Raw genomic sequence first — 21,946 nt, 5'->3', positions numbered from 1 at the left:
AAATGTTCAAGATGAAGACGGCATATTAACCTGAATAAAAATCGATTTCATTTAATTTCAAAGAAATTATTTATAGTAGATAATAGATTAGTTAAAATATCAACATAATATAAAATAAAAAATATATATTTAATTGATGGAAAACGTGTCATAAAGTATGTTATACAGTAATAGTAGTCATAATATGTTAAAACATAACATTAGTTATTATATGAATAAATAAAAATATTGCTACCACACCGTAAAAGCCACTCCCTAAATAAATATAGTATAAACAACCAAAAACAACATTCGGGAGTGTATTAAGGCAGGCAACAAGTTCTTTCATAAAGCTGCGTATGCCAGTAAAAATTAATGTCTCTAAGGGCTTGTATATCAACCGCTCTTCAGCTCGATATTAAGACACTATTCACCTCAAAGATAGATATCCTCAGGTAGTTACGCTGCACCAAATAAATTCCAAATAGGCTAGCGCTTTCACCCGTAGGCTTCTTCAGGCCATTAACATTCATTAATACAGCCTATTTCTTTACTTATGTTAATAAAGTCATAGTGATTGATCGAGATAACTGGTTATGTGCATCTTTCTGGTGGACTAAGTTCCTGTATCATCTCTATGAAATTGAAATTTACTTGGTGAAGTGAGTCGAACTGGAATTTATTTGGTGCAGCGTAACTACCTGAGGATATCTATCTTTGAGGTGAATAGTGTCTTAATATCGAGCTGAAGAGTGGTTGATATACAAGCCCTTAGAGACATTAATTTTTACTGGCATACACAGCTTTATGAAAGAACTTGTTGCCTGCCTTAGTACACTCCCGACTGTTGTTTTTGATTAGTTATTATATGTTAAAGATTTAAATGTTATATTTATACTAACCAATGTAATAATTAAATAAAAATATTAATAAAAAATATATTTACAATGAAAAATTAACAGCGTTAATATTGAATAATTGATTAATTAATAACTTAATGATAAAGTACTTAAAAGAATATATTTGGGGTCAAATAGTCCGGGATCGAACTGTCCACTAAAAAATCACATATACAATACATATACATTTATACATGAAATTGTATAGAAATACATCGGGGTCAAACCGTCCGGGGGCGAACAGTCTGGTGTCAAACTGCCCAGGGTCAGATAGTCCTGCTTTCATCAAGGAGCCTGAATCCTCACTACTGACACTAGAGAGGGACATTCACTTGGAACAAAAATGGATGCACCTGATATTTCCAGATGCAGCAGTTTCCCTTAAGAGCACACAGGGAACACACTCAGTCCAGGGTCTGGGTTTCTCTATCTGTCTTCCTGCAGGTCCCCAATAAGACTCCCCCACTGGCACAGCTATAGAGTTGAGATGTCAGCTGACTGTCCAAGCCAAGTTCTCCATCACTCTCTCTGTGAAACCAGTGGTTGTGCTCCTGCTACAAGCAGGTGAAACACACACACACACACACACACACACACACACACACACACACACACACACACACACACACCTGGAAAAGTCTAGTACAGAATTACTAGCTATGCCACCTTCTGCCCAGACTATAAGGTTGTTACACCGCCACCAGACACTTCAAAGCCAGTTATTCCAAGGCTCTTACAAGGCTCCTGCCTTCTCCAGGTCAAGCCCATGAGCTCCCTAAGCCTTGTCATGTTGTTTAGGACATATGTCACAAGAGACTCCTTGTGGGATTCACACTCACCCTCCCACTCATCACAAATCAAATCTAAAGGCCCCCTCACCCTATGGCCATACAGGAACTCAAAGGATGAAAAACCTGTGAATTCCTGGGCTACCTCTCTCTGTATGTAAACAGCAGATGGGGCAGATATTTGTCCCACTCTCCTAAACTGGTCTGCAAATTCCCATAGCATGGTCTTTAGTGTAGAGATTAACCTATCCATAAGACCATTAGTCTGGCGATGGTACAGGTAGTTTTTAGGTGGTTCACCCCACAGTGCTTCCACAGACAAGCCAGCAGGTCTGACATAAAAACTGGCACTTTTATCAGTCAGTATTTCTCTTGGGAAACCTACCCTGTTTAAAATCTCTAACAAAGCACTCGCCACCTTCTCTGCCTCAATGGAGGACAGAGCCACTGCCTCAGGGTATCTAATAGCATAATCTACTACCACCAGGATATACTTCTTCCCTGTGGAACTTGGAGTACTTGGCCCCACAATATCCATATCCACCCTCTGAAACAGCTCCTCAACGACAGGCAAAGGCATCAAAGGAGTTTTTCCCTTATCTCCTGCCTTGCCTACTTTTTGGCACTGCTCACAGGTCCTGCAGTACTGCATTTGTACTTTATTTATGTGTTAATCTCATCTTTCATGTATATATTTTTGTTGATTAATTTCCTGTGTATAAAAATTGCTTTAGTGATCTCTGCTAAAATGTAAGTAGATACATATAAGCTGTATAGTAAACTTTTTCTTTGTTGTACTACACATTATTAATAAAAATGTTCTTTGCTGAAGCTTTTCTCCTCAGGCCTTCGCTGAAAATGGACACTGTTGTCCAGTCGGACCATCCTGGTAAAAAATGTTAAATAAAATAAATTCAAGTAAACATTGCTTTACCTTATCATAGTTTAAACAATCAAATATCAGACAATTTAGAAACAGCAGTTACAGTTTAACCATGGAGTAGGGGGGTCAGGAATCATACCCAGAGCCCTTGGTCACATTATACTGTTTACATATTCTTTCAAATATATGAAAAAAACTATGAAAATTATCATCCCCTGTAAATTGTGGAAGAAATTTGCTGACCTTTATTGCTTCTAGGGTTTGGTTATTCCCTTCCCCATTACCTCCATGACCCTGGCAAAAAGTCAGCATCTCCCTGTCATGTTGACGCAGCTTCTCATTTTCCTCTGCCTCCACAGTATCTCTGCTGATTCTAATTCCATCTATTTTGCCTGCCGCAGTCTCTCTGTTGATTCTAATTCCTAATGTTTGGCCTCCGATTCAAATCTCTTTAAGTCCAGACAGGTTTTTAAGTCCTCTGAGGAAAAGATTAACTGTTTTGTTTCTGAGGGCTGCAAATTCTCATCACCAGACTGGTTATCCTCTTGGTTGTTGGTCTGAGCTACGACTAAGGTTGAAATAATTTCCTCTTTAGTCAGGTTGGCATACAGCAGTTCTTTGGCTTCCCACACCTTAGCCAACTGGTTCTTTGTCAGCTTGCCATAAGCCTCTGCTGACATCTTTGACTGCTTTTCCTGACTAAACTAAACTAACAAAAAACATAAATAAAACTATTGTGAAATGAAACACTGAATGTTTACCTAGAAGCTGCAGAGAATACACACACCTTTAGTAACAAGTGCGTATAGGCTACAAACTTTCAATTAATATCCACACCACTGCTCACCAATATGTGATATCACGACTCTGGCCCAGTAATCAAGGAGCCTGAATTCTCACCACTACCACTGAAGAGGAACTTTCACTTGGAACAAAAATGGCTATACCCAGTGTTTCCAGATGCAGCTCTCTGCATCAAGCACAATTTACCTTAAGAACACAAAGGGAGCACACTCACTCCAGGGTCTGGGTTTCTCTATCTGTCTTCCTCCAGGTCCCCAGTAAGACTCCCTAACTGGCACACCTATAGAGTTGAGACCTCAGCTGAGTGTCCAAGCCAAGTTCTCTGTAAAACAAGTGCTTTGTGCCCCTGCTCCAAGCAGGTGACACACACACACACACACACACACACACACACACACACACACACACACACACACACACACTCTTTGAGATTTGATTTGCATACACACACACACACACACACACACACACACACACACACACACACACACACACTCTTTGAGATTTGATTTGCACATACACACACACACACACACACGCACACTCTTTGAGATTTGATTTGCACACACACACACACACACACACACACACACACACACACACACACACACACACACACACACACACACACACACACACACACACACACACACACACACACACACACACACACACACACTCTTTGAGATTTGATTTGCACATACACACACACACACACACATATGGGAAAGGCTAGCACAGATTTGCTAGCTTTGCCACCTGCTGTCCAAACTATAAGGTAGTTACACAACCACCAGACACTTCAAAGCCAGCTACTGCAAGGCTCTTACAATGGTACCCAATTATACTGAGTGAAATTAATATTATTACAACTGACAGGCACTGGGTGGCAGTGAAGAGTTACCAAATAGCTGGGTAACTACAGCAGAGCTAGAAAGGGAGACGGCTAGAAAGGTGCTTGGTATCACATCTGGACAGAGGAAGGATGACAAGGAGACATGGTGGTGGAATGAGGAAGTACAGGAGAGTATACAGTGAAAGAGGTTGGCAAAGAAGAAGTGGGATTGTTGGAGAGATGAAGAAAGTAGACAGGAGTATAAGGAAATGAGGTGCATGGCAAAGAGAGAAGTAGCGAAGGCTAAGGATAAGGCATATGAAGAGTTGTATGAAAGGTTGGACACTAAGGAGGGAGAAAAAGACCTGTACTGATTGGCTAGACAGAGGGACCGAGCTAGGAAAGATGTGCAGCAGGTAAAGGTGATAAAGGATAATGAGGGAAACATACTTACAAGTGAAGAGAGTGTGTTGAGCAGATGGAAAGAGTACTTTGAGGGGTTGATGAATGAAGAGAATGAGAGGGAGAGAAGGTTGTATGATGTGGGGATAGTGAATCATGAAGTGCAATGGATTAGCAAGGAGGAAGTAAGGATAGCTATGAAGAGGATGAAGAATGGAAAGGCTGTTGGTCCAGATGACATAACTGTGGAAGCATGGAGGTGTTTAGGTGAAATGGCAGTGGAGTTTTTAATCAGATTGTTTAATGAAATTTTGGAAAGTCAGAGGATGCCTAAGGAATGGAGGAAAAAGTGTTTTTGTACAGATTTTTAAGAATAAGGGTGATGTGCAGAGCTGTAGTAACTATAGAGGGATTAAATTGATCAGTCACAGCATGAAGTTATGGAAAAGAGTAGTGGAAGCTAGGTTAAGAAGGGACGTGATGATTAGTGATCAGCAGTATGGTTTCATGCTGGAAAAGAGCACTACAGATGCAATGTTTGCTCTGAGAGTGTTAACGGAGAAGTACAGAGAAGGTCAGATGAAGTTGCATTGTGTTTTTGTAGACTTAGAGAAAGCATATGACAGGGTGCCTAGAGAGGAGTTGTGGTATTGTATGAGGAAGTCAGGAGTGTCAGAGAAGTATGTAAAAGTGGTACAGAATATGTACGAGGGTAGTGTGACAGCGATAAGGTCTTTAGTGGGAGTGATGGACGCATTTTAGGTGGAGGTGGGATTACATCAAGGATCAGCTCTGAGCCCTTTCTTATTTTCAATGGTGATGGACAGGTTGACAGATGAGATCAGACAGGAGTCCCTGTGGACTATGATGTGTGCAGATGACATTGTGATCTGTAGTGAGAGTAGGGAACAGGTGGAGGAGATGCTGGAGAGATGGAGATATGCTCTAGAGAGAAGAGGAATGAAGGTCAGCAGGACTACGACAGAATATATGTGTGTGAATGAGAAGGAGGATAGGGGAATGGTGGGGATGCAAGGAGTACAGTTGGTGAAGGTGGATGAGTTTAAATACTTGGGATCAATAGTTCAGAGCAATGGTGAGTGTGGAAGAGAGGTAACGAAGAGAGTACAGGCAGGATGGAGTGGTTGGAGAAGAGTGTCAGGAGTGATTTGTGACAGACGAGTACCAGTAAGAGTGAAAGGGAAGGTCTACAAGAGGGTAGTGAGACCAGCTATGTTTTATGGGTTGGAGACAGTGGCACTGACAAAAAGGCAGGAGTTAGAGCTGGATGTGGCAGAGTTAAAGATGTTAAGATTTGCACTGGATGTGACGAGGGTGGACAGGATTAGGAATAAATATATTAGAGGGTCAGCCCAGGTTGGAAGGTTTGGAGACAAAGCTGGAGAGGCAAGATTACGTTGGTTTGGTCATGTGTTGAGGAGGGATGCTGAGTATATTGGGGAAAAGATGCTAAAGATGAAGCTACCAGGTAACAGGAAAAGAGGAAGGCCTAAGATAAGGTTTATGGATGTGGTGAGAGAGGACATTCAGGTGCTTGGTGTGACAGAGCAAGATGAAGAGGACAGGAAGAAATGGAAACAGATGATTCGTGTGGCAACCCCTAATGGGAACAGACGAAAGAAGATGATGATGACAAATGGTGATGTTGACCAAACAGCCAGGCTTTCAGGAGTGGTCACAGTGTCACCAATAGATATAAGTACTCTGAAAGGTTAAACTTTTCTCTAAAGGACCAGCCACAATGAAACGTTTAAATAAATGTAATAATACATAATAAAAGAACATGAAAATACTAAATATCTATTTACAATAAACAGCAGAGTTTCACTCACATGAAATATTAAAAATAACACAGATGGACAGGTTGACATAGTTACAAAAAAAAAACAATATTTAACTAATCTCACTATATTTTCCTGACTGTTCTAAATAATTATTATTCCCTGGTTACTTACTAGAGCAAGGCAAAATGAAGTAGGTGAGAGACCTTTCTTTGTCAGGTTACAAAAACAGAGTGCTCTAAGACTTCAGTCTCACCTTGTATTAAACATTATTTTTGGTGATGGATTACAGAATGACATCACATACATCTGGTCATCGTTCTTCTGGTTCCCATGCTTCCCCCACTTGTCTAGAAGCTGTCAGGATTTAGCACATATGTCTCAATAATACACACACAGACACATACACACACACACACACACACACACACACACACACACACACGCACACACGCACACACGCACACACGCACACACGCACACGCACACACACACACACACACACGCACACACACGCACACACGCACACACACACACACACACACACACTTCCTAAGATCTGCTTCAGCTCCTGGAAGTTATAAAAGAATTTCAAACCTCCACCATTCCAGAGTAGCAATTAGTTAACCCCAATGATAATGCAGGAAGCTTCCTATTAGCAACCTTTTGTCTCTGGCTGCATTGAGAACTGTAAGATACAATCTTTAAGCCCTGTAATTTAATTTCAAACTATTTTCAAAAATTGAGATTAACCTCTTCTCTTCCAGTATCCTCTGCTAAAAGATATACATTTAAACAGTTACTGTAATACATGTATATTTATTTTTCTGTCCAGCAGGGCACACTGTTGGTACATTTTTAACACAAGCAGTTTTACAAATACATTTTTCAACACAAGCATCTGTGCAAATCAGTTTGATATACTAATGACATATATTGTTTTACAAAATTCCAGCTAGCTCTGCTGGGAAATGTTGCACATCCTCTGCCCTACTTCTTCTGGCATAGTTGGCAATACCTCACATTGTCACAGGTACACTTAGTCAAATTCCGTTATAGTTGTCTTGCTAAAGGTTGACTGTAACATAATTCTCTAGGCTTGTCTTTCTTTGTGGTAGGATGACTATAGTGTTAGTATAATTAAGTTCTGGGGTGCTTGAAGTAGTTTTTAAAGATTTTTTTTTTTAGGTTTCTTTTTTTTTCTTTTTAGGGTAAATAAGGTGAGTAGTGAACCCAAACGTAAATGTAGTATTTACATTTGCAATCATTAGACTCTGATGGTTTATTTTGTTGTTATTGATTATAGATGAAATTTCACAATGTAGTGTGTTTCACTGAATTTTGTCAATGATTATTAGTAATATATTCATTAATAAATGCTATGCATGCAGATGGCATCTTGTAATGGGCAGGGAAAATAACTGGGGCTGTTCCGGATGAAGTGGGTTGGTGTGGTAGCTGATGTGAATGCCTTTAATAGTTATGCTTACCCTCAGCAATGAGTGGCACTGTAAGGTCAATGACATAAAAGAACAGGTCAAATGGGAGGCCCATGATCTACATCTCTTCCAGAAGAATGGGAGGTCAGTGCTCCCAGAGAGACAACTCACAGATGAGAAGAGATTGCTGTCGAGCTTTGCCCCAAAGGAGTCCATCTCAGGCATTCCTAGGGATGTGAATCCTGGAGAACTATGGAGAGCAGGTTAGTGTACCTGTTTATGTTGTTTATGTATGACATAATTTGGTATGCCATTCTAATGGCCACTATATGTAGCAGGTGATGATACTGTGCCAACCCAGCTGCATAGGTCCAGGCTGCATTTATCATCCCTGCCTGGCCACTACAGACAACTGTCACTGGTATTCGATGAAATAATCATTCGTTTTTTTTTTGAGAAGGGGCACTATATGCATGACTGACCACTGCTTTCTTTTACAGGTTGTGTTGTGGCTGCATCTGACACATAGCAGGATGCAGAGGGCTCCCAGGATGATGAGAAGTTACAGCCCAGTGGATGTGACCAAATGCTTTGATGCATACTGAGCTGATGGTGCCACTGTTGCCTTATTGTGGCAAAGTCAGCTGAATACTGTTGTGGTACAGCTGGACATAATCTTGGTGGCACTGGTGTACAGGATAAACCTGTTGGGCCACAAATGCAGACTGGAGCTGGGTTACAGGCAGGTGAGGAGCCCAAGCTGTCCACATAGAGGCCATTCTTTATCCACTGGTAGCACTTTATGTATCAGCTACAATGACCTGCACAGAAGCAGGACATGGTCAAGGTGTTGCAGGTAAGCACATTCCATATTACAGTAGTTCATGATCTCAGGCTTATATGCACAGTGATGCACTAGTTGCACGTACACAATCTGTGATGGAACGTGCCATGAACTGCCTACAACATGCAGAACATCATGTGCAGGCAGGTGCTGCTGTCATACATTTTGTTGCACGTGACACCCTTGTATAGCATGCAAATCTAGTGTGAATCAATAAAGATATACAGGCTTTTACACTAACGGTACTGTAGGATACAGCACTCACATATGAACATTTTCTGCATGATTACCATTTGCAGTTAAAATAACATGATGTCAGTAGGGCTGTTCTGCAGTTGTTTTGACAGAACAATGCCCTTTATAGACTATACCATAAGGTTCACACAGTAAACAGTACTGTCCATGAGGTAATGCAGCTATGGGCAGTAGTGTTAACAACAGAAGCAGTCCGTGTTCCAAGCTCTACAGAAGGTTGGGTGGTAGTACATCACACACAGGTGAGCTGGCTTCAACACCTTCCACTATACTCACCACACTCTCTCCATGGGCACCATCTTCATGGTCAGGTAGGACACTATGTCCTTTAAAACACCACCTCCTCTCATATCTGGTATTGGTGCTGCAGACACTTCTAATGCATGTGTTCAGAGAGCTAGTTCCAGCCATCCTTCTTCAGCACACAATGAAGCACTTTCAGGATGCATGCATAGGATGCAACATTCCGCAAACCAACAGGTGAGTGTGATCATTGTGACTATCATGCATGTCATAGTTGGTGTGTCTTGCAGGCATTACACCCTTATTCTGAGATGAAAAAACTATACCTTACCTTTGCAACATTTGTGGTCATATGCCCCTTGACACATAGTGGAAATAATATCCATACAGGTTGTCGCCTCACAGTTAGACATTGTCCTGTTCGATTCTCAGCTAGAGCGTCTTCTGTGTGGAGACATGCGTGAATGGGCGTACCTCCGTTGAAGGTTGTGCATCAGGGATGGCAACCTGGAACGTAAAATCTACTGCCAATCATTAGCTGACCAGAGTTCCGCTGTGGTGACCCCTAACTGGGAAAAGCCGAAAGACACAACAACAACAACTGGTTAAGCAGCACTGATGACAAAATTGCTGATTGCATTGTGGGTGGTATTCAGTGTGCCATGTATGCTTGACAAGTGGTAAACTGTGTCAAGTCCATGCATCATTTCTGTCTGCTCCACCAGCACCTATGGCATCCATATAAATATATACATTGCACTGGGCATCAGACAATCAAAGAACTGCTATAGGACCTGGCCAGAGGATACCTAGACTATCTAATTAGTATCCCTGGTAGACCTGTGGAATGCTGTAATGGCTAAGATTGTTGCAGACATTATAATGCAAGTGACTCCTAGCACCATGTGCCTCCATTCATCTGCATAGGTTGCATATGATATGCAATGCTTGTGCATCCATTCACATATGGTTAACCTACTCCTGGTGAGGATGTTGTGTCTATATATATATATATATATATATATATATATATATATATATATATATGTAGTAACTGAAGCCAATGTATCATATAGCAGTGAGCCATAGCAGGTTTTGCTTGCCAGAGCATATTGTTGCACTGGCAATCGTCATATTTGCAATTGAATACTACGGACCATGTTTGTTGTGTTTCCCACATTTATGTCTGAATGTAGTTTTGTACTTGCTTTGCTATAACCTACATGTTAGTACATGGTTTGTGAATCTCATTCGAAATCACCTGATGAGTGCTGACCTCATCTACAATACCTATTTACATTTTTCAAATTGGCACTCAGTTCACCAGAAGAAAGCGGTAGTGAAGGGCCAGCTGGTACAGTTGGCCAGGATGCTTTCAGAGATGGATACTTTTACCAGTGAATGTAATATTGTGGTTGATAGGTTTTATCAAAAGGGCTATCCAAAGTACTTCATACTAAAAATTAAGGATGAGGTATGGGAAAAAAGGAATAGGGGTGAATATGCACCCTTTTGAAGGTGGGTGGTGGATTAGTTATGGTGGGAGGATGAGTGTAGAAAGGATGGTAAAGCTGAAAATAAAAATAAAATCGAAACAAAAAAATAAATCATTTATCACCACCTATAATTTGGATAGCAAAGCATTGGTTAATAGCATATACCAAAAGTGGAATATTTTTAAATTTGAAGGGGGTGCCTTAGAGAAGGTAGGGGAAAAGCCTAGTATAGTACTCAAGAAGGATAAATGGTTTAAGCCGTTATTGACAGCACCAATAAATTGTATGGACAAGAGTAAAAAAACAGGTATGTTTAAATGTGGGAAATGTACACAATGCCCTTATATTAAGGTAACAGAATATTTTTCTATTAATGGGGTTAATTATTACTGTAAAACGACATTTTACACGTGACTCAAAGCAAGTAATTTATTTGGCAAGGTATGAGTTGTGTGCACTGTGCAGCATTTTACGTAGGGAAAACTCTATGGAAATTGAGGGAAAAAGTATATGAACAACTGCTGGATATTAAGACAAACAAATGAACTATTGCCCTAAGTAAGCATGCACAGGGTAACATTGGGCATACATCTGTGGTAATAGAACAGGGTAATCAAGACCCTAGAGGAAGATGTATGAAAGAACATTTAGAGAAATGTGAGTCGAAGTGGCAATTACGTTTGACTGCATTATGTACCCCAGTGTTAAATGAATCTTGTTCTACTAGCTCAGTGTTGAAACTCAATCATTATTATGATTAACTTAATTTTGTTTTTATTACGGTCAGTTTTGTGCCTATAGTGAAACATATAGCATAATATTTTAACATTTTAACATTCATAATGCATTTCAATAATAATAGTAGGAGTGGTTTTGGGTGAGACCAATATAGCATATGTTTTTTTAGGATTTCTGCTGATGATTATTTACGTTTTTTTTGCTGATTTTTGTGCTTAATTAGTTTTCATGTATATTTTACACATTTCATTAAATGTATATATATATACATATATATATATATAATATATATTTCATGCATGTTTAAACTTGAGGGGTAATTTTAGTATTTTAGTTATAATAATATTTTAGTAAAAAATTTTGAGAAGGATTTTAATTAAATTACTTGTTTGAAATGTAATGAACCAATTACAGTCATGTGTTTTTTCTTTGACTATTTAATGTGTCAGTCAGCAAGGCTGTATTACTTCTGAAGAAGTTCTGTTTTAATGTAAGGAATGAAAGTGCTTAACTCAGGTTTTAATTTTAATCAAGTAATTTAATAAGTTTTTTTAGAGCTTTGTGGAGATTGTTCATGCCAATTGGATTGTGGAGCCCTCACTAGGTATGGAGGTGTTTCTCGTTTCCGGAAACTCGACCATCTGACATAGAGCCCAAGATGAGCAGTGTGTGCAGAACCCGCATAAATGAGGTCTGTATGAGATATTCTATAGCTTTGCATACAAGACTGGTAAGGGTAATGGGCCTATAATCACCTGGATCTGCAGAGGGGCCACACCTGTGTAGGAGAGTCACACTGACCATACCTTTCAAATGCCCAGATTTTCACAGAATGTCGAGATTTGTGCCTCAAAATGTCAATCTGTTCCTCATAAAATTTTTGGTTTTCTGCCAAATGACTGGGTTGTTCTGAGGAATGAAATTAGTAAATAATGTTGTACATTTCAGTTTCAGACTTTATATCCTTTACAAAATCCATTTTAATACATACCCTGTTATTCTAGCAACTTTCTAAAATTATAGGAGCAGTACATAAAATCTGCCCCTATTTTGGGGCATTTGTATCCTCATTATGACAGGCTTTGTCCAGATTTCTTGGGGTAAGAGGTTGAGAGGTATAACACTGACTGTTTTTCATGCATCAGGCACAAACCCTGTGGATAGGATGAGGTTGAGCAGTTAAAAAGAGATGCAGATAGTGCAATTTGGTACTGATTTTAATGCAGCTTTGGTTGCTGGCTGGTTGGGTGTGGGATGCTTGTCTTTATGGGGCATGTGGATGGGAATGTTAGCCTTTAGGCATAGCAGAGCCTTACATCTACAAGTCTGCAACTTAACAGCTGAGGGAAGGGTTATGGCTAAAACAGAAAGGTTCTCATAACTGTCAAAATGATAACCACTCCACAACCAATTCCTGCCTAGGTAATGGAGAATACACACACACACACACACACACACACACACACACACACACACACACACACACACACACTACAGTGGTGACTAAATGGTTGACAAGCATGGAAAAATGCATTAAAAAAAGAGAAATCCACTTTACTTTTGCATTTTCAGCAGAACCACAATAGAACTTGTGGCACGGAAAAGCAACTTCTCCATGTACTGATTCACAGTTAACATGAAACAGCACTGTATAGTCAGCCTGTTTTTTTTTTTTTTTAACTGGAAGCATAACTTTTCCAATTAGATAATTTTTGCATGTAACATGATAAAATAATTATTTTCACATGAGTAGTCACTATCTATATTATACTAAGACTTAGGAAATATGCAGACACCTTTAGGATTTGTTGGAATTTTCTGCTAATGTTGTTGTATCTTTCGGCTTTTCCCGGTTAGGTCCACTAATGATTGGCAGTAGTTTTTTACGTGCCGACTTTATAGCTCTGACGCAAAAACGTCAACGAAGGTACGCCTATTCATGCATGTCTCCACACAGAAGACGCTTTAGCTGAGAATCGAACAGGACAACATCTTACTGTAAATGTACAAACTGAAATTTAATATATTTGAATCAACTGTGGTATTGCCTTGGACTCAATACAATGTCATATATAATATCTGCCCTTTCTATAATTTCATTAATTAACTCACTCATTAAGGATTTACCTATACCAATGTCAAACTCACTGGTAGGAGACCCCTGTAACCTTTTGCCCTAGAAGCCTTGTTTTCATGTCTGCTTTAAGACGTACATATTTGCATCTAGTTACTGAACACAGATACATTTGGAGGCAGCTGAACAAATGTGTAACAGTTCTTCAAACAGTGCTAGAATTTGCTGGTGTTCTATTCTAAGCCCTGGAAGCATGTGTGCATAGCTCTGAACAATGTTTGCTGACACATTCAGAACAGTTTGATGACTGCAGTGGGAAATGCATTCAATAGCAAAGACTAATGTGGCAGATGAATAGGGCTAAGCCCACACTATGTTATGGTTAAGCCACAATCTAAAGTCTGTAATGTCATTTCTCTGTGCTCATTAGTTTAGCTCAGTCTAACATTCTATAATGAAGACAGCTGAGGAAAATAACAGCTTGCTGTATTAATTTACAAATCACCATAAACTGTCAGAGGGTGATAGTCAAAATGCCTGTATTTATTTTTGTTACAGAAACAATATGAATAAAATCTGAAAACTGAGAGCTTTAGCTAAACAGATATAACAAAATAAAAAGAAAGTGAAAAGAAACTGGTTAGCACCTTAATCATGGGCTGTGAAATGACACCATTACCAGGAACGTATAAAACCATTACGTCAATTACATTGCACAAAAATTAACCAGCCCATGCCATTTTATGGCTGTGTGTGTGTGTGTGTGTGTGTGTGTGTGTGTGTGTGTGTGTGTGTGTGTGTGTGTGTGTGTGTGCATGTGTGTGTGCCTGTGTGTGTGGGTGGCTTTCATTACATATCCTGATTGTATCTGACATAACACTAAACATATAAAAAGAAATACTTAGACAAAGAAATTGTTACCTATATAATTTAAAATGACCTAGAAACCAATGCAATATGTACATAGTCTATTAACCGAAAGCAACAGCATTTCTGCAATAACTAACTCAGCTATTTGAATATAAGCCTGTTAGGCACACATGAACTTTCCTCTCAGACTGCCTGAAGAGGTCAAATGGGCATGCTGGAATTTATGTGCTTCAGGAATCTGTCAGCATTTGCAAACCATTGTGTCAGCTGTATCGGTGCTGATCTGTTCACCTTCCATTGCTGCATGCTGTGTCATGGTTACCATTATGCATCATTAAAAGTGGTGTTTTACCCAGCAGACATCACTGCAGGACTAAATGCACAGCTTGAGAAATTAGCAGACTGGGTTTACAGTGAATTTCAAGGTGTTATTGTATTTTTTTAAAACTAGTTCTCAGATAAAGAAAGATGCTTCTCTGTATATTGCATACTTTTTGGGGGTTTACAAAAGACCTTCTGTATAATAGTGCATTTTAAAATGCATACTGATATGTATGGACGGCAGAGTGGAAATGTAGGAAAATGTAGTGCTGCCTAACAGCATAAATTGTTTGAAATCTGTTGAGAAAGACGCCAGGTATTTTAAAAATGCCATATAGATTTATTGGAATTATGGAGATCATGTGGTATAACTATTGTCAAAATAAATGGTTTCTTATTGAACTAGAATGCAGATGATGCCAAGATTGCCAGGATTCCCTTTTGGTTCAGTATTAGGTAACCTCAGAGATTTGTTTATTCTTTACTACAATATATTACTGTATATGTGTAAAATACACATTTAATATGACCCAGCTGTTTCTGTATTTGTAAGGACAGCACTTAGCCAGTATGAACATGTCCTGTGGAAAAGAATACTGTGAAATATATTTCTAAATGTCCATCAATGGACTTCATTCTGCATACAGTAGCAGACTGGAGTCGTATATGGAAAGGAAAGACTGGCAGGCCAAAGTTGTGTCAGTCATATTTTCATGATGACCTTGGATTTAACTCACTTTGTTGAAAAAAAATGTATGTAGTTAGCTGACTTAAATAAAAAATACTCTTTTTACTGACAAAATATTTTTTTCAGTTTTTTTGCACAATCCAGTCAAAAAAGTAAGTTTAAAAAATGGAGAAGAACTCTTCATGCTACAGAGATGGCCATTTTAAAACTTATAAAGCAATGAACAAGTGATTCTGAAGCAGTCCCTTATCAGGATTCCAAATTATTTCAAACAGCTCCCGTATATACACAGTGTCAGTGTATTGCTTAAAAAATGAGGATAGACCTCATAATTTATATTTTAGATACACAACACTGGTCTGCAAAGAAAATAACTACAACAGTGTGTTTATCCAGTCATGCCAGATTTACCAGATCAGTTAACCAGAATGTCAGGGTGTACAAGGCACAGAATGGGAAGGAAATAATGCCAAGTCAGATATGTAATAAATAGCTGGACTGGATTGTTAAGGTATCTTTTCTAAGCTAATTGCAATGGAGGCAGGAGTTGAGGCTGTAGGCACGTGTACTGTCCATGTGTTGTTAACACATGTAGTACATATACTTTACCTGTGTATAGGCACATGTTTTAGTAATGTATGTGATAGATGTACTTTAATCGTGTACAGGACAGATGTGTTTCAGTAATACATGTAGAAGATGTACTTCAGCCACACATAAGATGGGCAGACTTCATTCATATGTCATGCATGTGATAGATTTACCTCAAACTTGCACAAGAAGAAATGCTTAACTAATGCTTGTGATAGATATACTTTAGCATAATAGACTACATATAATTATGTACTGCATTTGACAGATGTATTTAAGCCATGTGTGGCTAGACATACCTAAGTAATGCACATAACAGATATGTTCCAAGGATGCAGGAGGATACACACTTCATTAGTGAATGTGGCCAATGGACTCCGATTGTGTGAAAATAGACATAATTAAGTAATACATGTGATGGCTGTGTTTCAGCTGTGTTTCAGTTGTGCACAGGAGGAAAATGCTTCATTAATGGATTTGAAGTATGAACTTCAGTCATGTTTCTTGCATGTACTGGTCAATCATGCTTTAGTAACACATATAACAGATGTACTTAAAGGAATAAAAATCCTTCAGCCATGCATTTGATAGCTGCATACGTCAGCCATGCATGAGATTATGTGTTACATGAGACAATTATGTCTTGGCCATGCATGGGATTAATGCATTACAAGGGACAGACATGCCACAGCCAATCACAGAAAAAAAAATGTTATTTGGAATAGACATGTCTTGGTCAGGGTGGGACAGATATGTTACTTCAGATAGACATGACTCAGCCATTAATATTGTAAATATGTCATATGGGAAAGACATACCTCATCTGTGCATAGAAAAGATGCATTTCATTGTACAGATGTAGTACAGCCATGCATAAGCTAGATATGCTACACAGGAAAGATGTTCCTCAATTGTGCATGTGACATGTTACATGGAACAGACATATCACATTCCTGTGTGGGAAGGATGAGTTACATGGAACAGACATGTCTTGGCATGCATGAGATTAGATGTATTAAGTGGGACATATATGTCTCACACATACTTGGGATAAATAAGTTATATGAGACATATGTGCCTCAGGCATGTATCACATATATGTGTTTGAATAAGATGGCTATAATTTGGTAATTTATGTGCTTTGCTTTTGTTATGCATGACATAATGCCTGATTTCGCTACACATTAAATGGATTAGCGCTATCAGTAAATAACACAGAAGGAGAAAGAATCCTGTGAGACTGTCTATTTGATCAGATGATAGTCAAAACAAATTTCATGCAAAAATAGCCCATCTTTGATAAAATAGGTTTAGATTTTCTAATAGCACTTGGATGATGTTTAGTTTCTGTAGTTTTAGTAGGTTTTAGTGAGCTCGGTTTAGTGAGCTCTGTGTATATCACCCTGCAGATGTTATGAGTGCAGTACTTTATAACAGATTAAACTGACAGCTATGGACTTGAGACTATAGTCTTTATAATTATAACTAATGTATATTATTTTAATATAGGTATACAAAAGCTGGGAACAATATGTGCAGTGGTCATTTTATAACACAATGTGCAGAGTTGTCGCTCTATTTATACAACAATTCCAAAAGTTATACTGATGACAAAGAAAACAAACCCGAGGTTACAAGCAAAGTAATTCAGTATTGCCTGATTATTAGCAATATAAATAACTATTTATTTATGATGGGTGATGTGGCATCCCCACTCTAAGCCAGTAATCAAGGAGCCTGAATCCTCACCACTGACACTGGAGAGGGGCGTTCACTTGGAACAAAAATGGATGCACCCAATTTTTCCAGATGCAGCTCTCTGCATCAAGCACAATTTCCCTTAAGAGCACACAAAGAACACACTTAGTCTGAGGTCTGCATTTCTCTGTCTGTTTCCCTCCAGGTCCCCAGTAAGACACCCCAGTGGCACAGCTATAGAGTTGAGAACTAAGCCAAGTGTCCAAGCCAAGTTCTCCAGCACTCTGTCTGTGAAACCAGTGCAGTGTGTCCCTGCTCCAAACAGCTGGCACACACACTCTTTGACATCTGATTTTCACACATACACACACACACACACACACACACACACACACACACTTGGGAAAGGCCGACACAGATTTATTAGCTATGCCCCCCCCCTTCTTCCCAGACTATAAGGTAGTTACTCTGTCATCAAACATTCCAAATCCAGCTATTCTAAGGCTCTTGCAAAGGTACCCAATTATACTGAGTAAAATTAATATTAATACAAATGGTAGTTTGAACAGCAGCAAGGCTTTTAGGAACAGCCAGAGGTGTCACCAAATATAGATATGTATAGATGATATATATATATATATATATATATATATATATATATATATATATATATATATATATGGATACATATTCTCTAAAGGACCAGCCACAATGAAAAGTTTAAATATATTTAATAATAAATAATAAAAGTGCATGAAAATACTAAATATCTATTTACAGTAAACACCAGAGTTTCAATCACAGGAATTATTAAAATAACACAGATGAATAGATTCATACAGATACAGAAAAACAGTACTTAATATCACTATATTTTCCTGATTGATCTGAAGAATTACTGTTCCCTGGTTCACTTACTACAACAAGGCAAGATGAAGTGGGTAAGAGATCCTTCTATGTCAGGTTCCAAGAAACAGACTACTTTGAGACTTCAGGTTCATCTAGTATTAAACATCATTTTTGTCCTAGATTACAGAATGACATCTCATACATCTGGTCATCTGACCTCTGGTTCCCATGCTTCCCTTGCTGCTAGAAACTGTCAGAATCTAGCACATATGTGTCAATAATAAACACACATAGAGTTTTGCTCAGATCTGTTGCAGCTTCTGGAAGTCATAACTTACACCCTTCCAGAGTAGCAATCAGTTCACCCCAAAGACAATACAGAAATCTTCTTAGTGCAGACTTTTTGTCTCTGGCTGCATTGAGTACTGGTGAACTGAGTTTATCCTCGTCCCTTTCAGTATCCTCTGTTAAAACATATACATTTAAACAGGTACAATAATGCATGTATATTTCTTTTTCTGTCCAGCAGGGCATACTGTTGGTACATTTTAACACAAGCAGCTTTATAAATACATTTTTTCAACACAATCATCTGTACAAATCAGTTTGATATACAAGTAATATATAATTATTTAGAAAATTCCAGCTAGCTGTGCTGGCATATGTTACATATCCACTACCCTGCTTCTCATGGCATAGCTGGCAATACCTCACATCATCACAGGTGGTGTGCATGTGACATTTTGCACTGCATAATGTGAGCAATGGGAGAACCATTTCCAGGGGACCTATTCTTCTTTTACTGCACACTTCATGGGAAGGAAATGTGACCCAGAAAAAAATGTTGTTATCTGTATTGTTTCATGAGGCATAAAGAAAATGTGGTGCTGTTCTGTAGTGGCTTCTGCTTGTGTCTGCAGGTTGTGTTGTACACCCTTGTAATAAAGAAATGCATTCTGTAATGATGACAAAAATGGCAGTTTGAAGCTTGTAGTAGGTGGTTTGAGGATGCTATAGGTGTTCTGGAAGAAAAACAAGCAAAAGTTCAAAGAAGGATGAGGAAATGTGGCTGAAAGGTTACACAACATGCTATGTTTTCTGAACAGGTATAGGTAGTTATTAGGCATGTGTTTTAAAACACCATTGAGAAGCCTAGCCCAATTTCCCCAGAGCACTGTCTAGTGAAGTGGCAGTGCCTGGTGAAGTGACTTAATCCAAGTCACACAGTAGCCAAATGAAGGGTGAGGGAATCGTACCCTAGACTGAAGGAAGCAGCTTGCACATTAATAGTCTGCTCTAACTGCTGGGCAGGACAGCAAGTTACACACCCAGTACTACATTTAAACCTATTTATTCTGGATTATTAATAGAATAAGGACTAAACCCTAAATGTAAATCCCCTGGAAAAATAATGCAGGAAAAATTGCCTGGATCATCAGGGAGAAAGAGCCTTGGGTATCTGTAACAACAAATAAATACCACAAGAAAAATGGAGGTTAATTTTTTACAAAGATAGTGTGTGTGTGTGTGTGTGTCTGTGTGTGTGTGTGTGTGTGTGTGTGTGTGTGTGTGTGTGTGTGTGTGTGTGTGTGTGTGTGTGTGTGTGTGTGTGTGTGTGTGTGTGTGTGTTTTGGGGGACTTTAGTAACTATAACAAGAGATAAATGAAACACATACCATAGCAGACTTAAATGTGTATTAATTTCTGTCTGACTGTTCATGATCCTGTAGCCCATTGAATGCACGCTGGGTCAACTATTTTAACTTCCAGAGGGAAAAGGGTATCAGTTGCCATCACAAAGGTAATGTTTGTTTTTTTGAGTTATATGTTTTGAAATGTAACTGTTACTGAAGTAATAAAGCAGGGTAGCACAATTTAGTTAAGTAGCATGAGCATGACAGCCATTTTTTTTCACAGAAATATTCTTGGCTGGAGTGCCTTCTGTGTGGAGTCTGCATGTCCTCCCCGTGGTCGAGTGGCATTCGAAAGACATGCGTGAATGGGCGTGCCTTCGCTGAAGGCTGGACGTTGAGCTGGCAACTCGGCACCATAAAAAAATCTACTGCTAATCATTAGCAGACCGGAGTTCCACTGTGGCGACCCCTTACCCGGAAAAGCCAAAAAGACAAACAAACAAACATTGAGGTAGAACTGTTTGATTTACTGCTACTATTTATGTTGTCATTTTATTGAACATCTATGGTGTTATACCAGGAGCAATTTTTGAAACTCTCAAGGGAAGACTTCCTTTAAATGCTTGTAAAATAGTTGAAAATTTTTAGTGCCATAAATACTGAACCTGGTAGCAGTGGTTTTGTGAGGTGATATTAGAGAGAGAAACAAGTCCTAAATCTGGGAAATCTTTCATTTACTGCCACTTCCTCAAGGCAAGTGCACTTCCATTTGTCACTGGCATAGATTATCATTTAAAATACTTTCTCACAATGGAATTTTTTTTTCCATTTTGTCATATTTTTGAATTGACTGCAATCTTTCCAAATTCAAATCTCCTCCAGATAGATAACAGACTTTCAAATATAATTTTACTCCTACTTCCAAGAATTCTAACATGAGCTGTTTTGTATTTTACAGATACTGTGCATAACTGGCTTTCAAAATATATACGTTTGATATGAATACATCATTGTAAACATTGCAGTCATTCTGTGCATCACTGGGAGATGGAATTCTGTTTCTAAAATTGCTAATCATTTGCTAATTAATACATGCGGGTGGAGTACACTGCTAATTTGAAATTAGATTAATTCAGTGAACCACTTTATTAATGTAACCTTCTATACCTCACAAGCAGTGAGTTTTTATTGCAATCCATGCCATTAAAATGTACAGTAATAGTGCCCAGTCGATTGATGGCAAAACTGCTGCTGGATGGCAAAACTACTTTATGCTACAATTTCAAAGTGAACTCTTCACCCTTAGCAGGTCTAAACACACACTGAAGTTTTCAGTAATGACCACATCAATCAACAGGGCTGACCACCAGCACAGCCTTCAGCTGGACACATGCCATTTTTAAGGAGGATACTTTTGAACCAAACTCACCACCTTTGCAAAGTCAACACAAAATGTGACAGTGAACTTTTACATTTAATTAATTACGTTTGTGTGCCAGCATGACAGGTACCATTGTAAGAGCTGCTACTACCTGAGCCCTAGCTTGTATTGACGGCCATGTCCTTCATGTCACCCACTTCATGCTCATACTTAGTCAGTGGAACCATCTCGCAGGTATACAGAATAATCAGTGCACTGTATAACAGGCTTGTATCTCAGCTTGTTCATGTCACTTCCATAAGAAAATGAACTATATAATTACTTTAACTGAAAAGACACCATTGATTTGTACATACCTGCAAGTGCAGAGTGGAAACAGCTGTCCAAAAAAGCAGCAAGCAGGGCAAGGATATATCTCTATTTTTTGGCATTC

This window comes from Protopterus annectens, chromosome 1.part2, assembly GCF_019279795.1.
Source record: "Protopterus annectens isolate FY-2018-M chromosome 1.part2, PAN1.0, whole genome shotgun sequence".
Classification (NCBI taxonomy): domain Eukaryota; kingdom Metazoa; phylum Chordata; order Ceratodontiformes; family Protopteridae; genus Protopterus; species Protopterus annectens.
This window is presented reverse-complemented; position numbering follows the sequence as displayed.